Below are 4295 nucleotides of genomic sequence, written 5' to 3' on the forward strand. Positions count from 1 at the left end.
TGGTAACCATTTTCCCCATTAAGATCTTGGGCATTTTGTCATGTCAATTTATATTGCCATAAAGGATTTTAATGACATAGAATTCCATCATGTGGTTGAACCTTAATTTAATTTATACTATTGGACTTTTAATTTTTTTAACAAATATATTCTATTGTAAATAACACTGAACTGAACATTCAGTACCTAAATCTCTGACTGCATCTCTATTTTTTAGGGTCAAATACCCTACACTACATTTTAAGTAGAGTGCCCTTAACATATACTTTTCTCATTATTGTTAAATTGGAAGACACAAAGTTATTCCTTCATAGAGATTACATTCTTTGATAAAATACTGAATTAGTACCACTTTCCAGGTATTTCTATCATTTGCTACATTCGGAATTGGTCTCTTTATTCAGTATTGCTCAGAGGAGACAGAAAGATTGATTATGGTGTGGGAGTGTGGATTTAAAGCAAAAGGTTATTTGGTTTGATAAGGTTAGAAACAAGGGTCTACTCTTGCCTAGCAAATGTGTCAGGTGTTAACTTTCAATTACACCACCATTTTCTGCCTGAAAAACAATGAATAATTTTCATGCATATATCTTAAATCTAAATAGTTTTATGTCAGCCATGAAATCACTTTGCAAAATGGGATTATGCGAAGGATTTTGAGAGGCTACAACTGAGGCTGGCACTTAGTATGGTTTTCTTGTAATTATTTTATAGCATCCCAATCTCAATACTGATATATTGCTAAGTAAATGATGTTTTGCCATCTTTAAAGATCTAGGTGAGATTTGGAGAATGGAAACATGCATGTAAGATCAAACAATGTTTAGCCATTCAGAATGGGGATGTCCCTTAACAAATATCATATTTGCCTCCTATGAGTCTCATCCTCATTTTAACCAAGAAGTTGTTTTATGCCAGAAGTACTGTACTCCTTAAAATGGGATGCCAAAGAAAAATTCTAAAGGTAGTCTAAGCTTGCAATTGAAGAGAGAAAGCTGGTGTGACAAGCCCTAACAGTCTAAAATGAAGAGACACAACACTGCGTATATAGGAACCCTGTCCCGCTGCTTGTTTATCTCAGTCTTTCAGATTGTTCTGTCAATTTAGCAGGTTCTCAGTGTCATTATGAGTCTTTTAGAAGAATGATCCAGGAAAAATAAGGAAAAGATTATGCATAATTATTTTTCTGAATAAATACAGTATTCAGGGCTAACTGAGGTTTATCTCCCACAATGAATTTGGGAAAACATTTTGGCATACAGTGAGTGTCTGTGCTTACAATGACACTGGTGGGTGAGGCAGCCTGGTTCAAACCTCTGCCTTGCTTTTTTTTTTCAAATGGAAAGTGTGGTCCTATCTTCTCTCTACCTTTCAAAATCCTTTTACCCTTAAAGGTTTTCTTACAATTGCAGACCATCCATAATAAGTCCTCTTCAACTGCCACAACCAAGATTGATTGATTTAAAATTGCTCCATTGAGCAATTTTATTTGAATAATTTCATTGAGAAAATTCCTTTTCTCGTTGATGATTAGGAAAAATTGAATAAGGGAGTTCTTTTGCCAAGGAAATTATTGTTTAATGATTTGAGTAAATATATAGAAAATTAAGACAAAAACCTGTGTAATGTTAATGACAGAGAAGATGTCCCATCCCAACAATTTGTGGGCTCAGAAAAGGGATGAATGGGGGATAAATTACAGTTCAGTGGTAGAGCACTTGCTAGCATGCTTGAGGTTCTGGGTTTGATTCCCTACAGTACCACACGTGCGTGCATGGGCACACACACACACACACACACACACACACACACACACACACACTCATAAGGCATAGACAATATTTATTTGATCTCTAGTCTTAGAACACCTTTAGCTTAGAACTATCATTTTGCTTCCTGTTTTGTTTCCATGTGATTTAATGTTTCATATCTAGGTATATATTTTTTGTGTTTCTTAACAAAATTTTAACTGATCAAGAAACTTATCTTTACCTTTTCATTGTACCTTCAGACCTTCAATGCCGTGATTTGGTACAGAGCAGGCTTGAGTATATATGTATCAGTGGTTTATTAGAGTAAAATGCATATAAGTTGTCTAAAGAGGATGGGGATATTTCCTACTTGGACTAATGGTATTAAAAATATTTTTATTGGAATCAGTGTTAAGTTAAAAACAAATAAATGAAGAAGTTTATAATTCAGATTGCACATATTCAAAATATGTGCTAACGTATGTGAGAAATTTAGGTTGCAAATAAGTTAGGTAGGGGGGCATGCTGATTCAAGAGAAATCCTTTACATTTGATTGGATAAGCACATTTAGCAGGCAAACTAATGTTGCTAATTATAAATGAGTACCTTTTCACCAAACTGTGTGGCATTGGAACCATGGCTTAGATACATCTTACAAAGAATAGTATGAGGTAATGGAGACATCTAAAGCAGTAAAATGTAAAACATTTAAAAGCTAATCTATCATAGATGCTTGTTCAAAAAGAAGGGGGTGGTGAATGAAGGCAGGAGACAGTGAAAGGAATGTTGTGGGACTGTCCTGCTTCAAGGTTGTATATGGTCAGATTTTTGGACTTATGTGTAAACATAAGAAGTATATAATTCTTATGCCTATTTTTAAAAATATGTTCTAATTTTTAAATATTTTTTCATCATATTCTGCAGGGGCTTAAAGTTCAACATACCAATACTTGATGAAAAATACCTGTTCCATGTTATGCCTAAGATGTTTGATATTCAGACAGATAGTGAGCTTAAGCTTAACAGTCTACGTTGCATGGTAATAACAATAAACTTCTCTCTGGAGGGTTAACAACCTAAGTTTGCAGACCAAAATTAGAGAAAAAGAAGGGCTGCAAGGAAAGCCAACATTTTGGCCCTAGCCTTCCCCGGTAAATTAAGACTCAGGACATATGAGAACTTGTGCTGTAACGTCATGTAACTCGGTAGTGTCCCAAATTTTCTGATCAAGAAGATTATGAGGCAAAAGAGGAAAGTGATCGGTGATGTAGAGTGTGCCTAAGGAGAGTCACATGGAGAGAAAACATTCTCACAGGCGTTCACAGAGAGCACATTGGCCAAGCAATGGCTGTGACTCATCCACATTGCTGACAATGACAAAAGTTCTACAATCTGAGGTACAGGATCTCAGGATAAATCCTGAGGGGATTTCACTGACCTTCTCAGACCCAAAAGCTACAGATCTATGCTACTCTTGTTGCATAGATCCTGCTTTACCTTGGTCTTAACCATCCAGCAGAGAAGTATAAAAATGAAGTATAAGAAGTAAAGCCATGGTGTTATGTTGAGCTGTAGAGGACTCAGGTCAACAATTTCTGACATTGCCAGTGAAGCGGAAGACCCAATACTATTATGGGCTACTGGACTCTTAGAATATTTTGCTGAGTTAACACACCTATAATATTCAAATGACAGAACTTAACCAAAAAAGGGGATACAGATGAATGTCCATTTTGTATCTGTGTATTCAAAATATTTAGGATAGATATATAGTTACATTCTCTTAATGAATAGAGGGATTTGTTCTAATAGTGTTTGTAAATAGGATATCATGTCCGCATCTTTTACAGCAATTAACCACTAGGGAGAATGTATGCAATGTGTTGATTATTGAATCTGTCTTACCAACTTGGTTTGCAACTGTCTCATTGTGATTTGTTTCAAAATAAAATTATGGAAAAAATATTTTGTCATCCAAAATAAATAAATAAATAAAAGCTAATCTAGGGCTTGGGAGATGGCTCCGTGGAATAAACGTTTCCCTGGCAAGTGCAAGGGACTGAGTTCAATCCCCAGTTCTGAAAAAAAAAGCAAAAACAAACAAACAAACAAACAAAAAAACTAATCTGCAACTTGAATGGTTAGGGGACTGTATTCAGGACACATATCAACGTTTTGAATCGCCAGGCTAGTAGAAGTCTCTTCCTCTCTTTTCTTTGGAATGGGCCTAACACTGAGCTTGGCTAAAGAAGATAATCTCTTCTGATTTTGGTCGTACCTGAGTAATGTTGACTTTTTAAATTTTTTAAAATTAATTAATTAATTAATTAATTTTGGTACTGGACATTGAACTCAGTACTTTGTGGTAGCCAGAGAGATGTTTAAGCCACTGAACTATCTCATGGTCCTAATGTGGCTTTTATGTAGCAAACATAGTATAATTCAGGCTATTCATTTAGTCAAAATAGCTTTCCTTCTATTGCTTCTAAATGAGAATTAAGGTTATTATTCATTTTTAGCACCAGGGACAGATCTGATTAGCC

Source organism: Octodon degus, unplaced genomic scaffold (genome assembly GCF_000260255.1).
Source record: "Octodon degus isolate 3935 unplaced genomic scaffold, OctDeg1.0 scaffold00041, whole genome shotgun sequence".
Lineage (NCBI taxonomy): Eukaryota > Metazoa > Chordata > Mammalia > Rodentia > Octodontidae > Octodon > Octodon degus.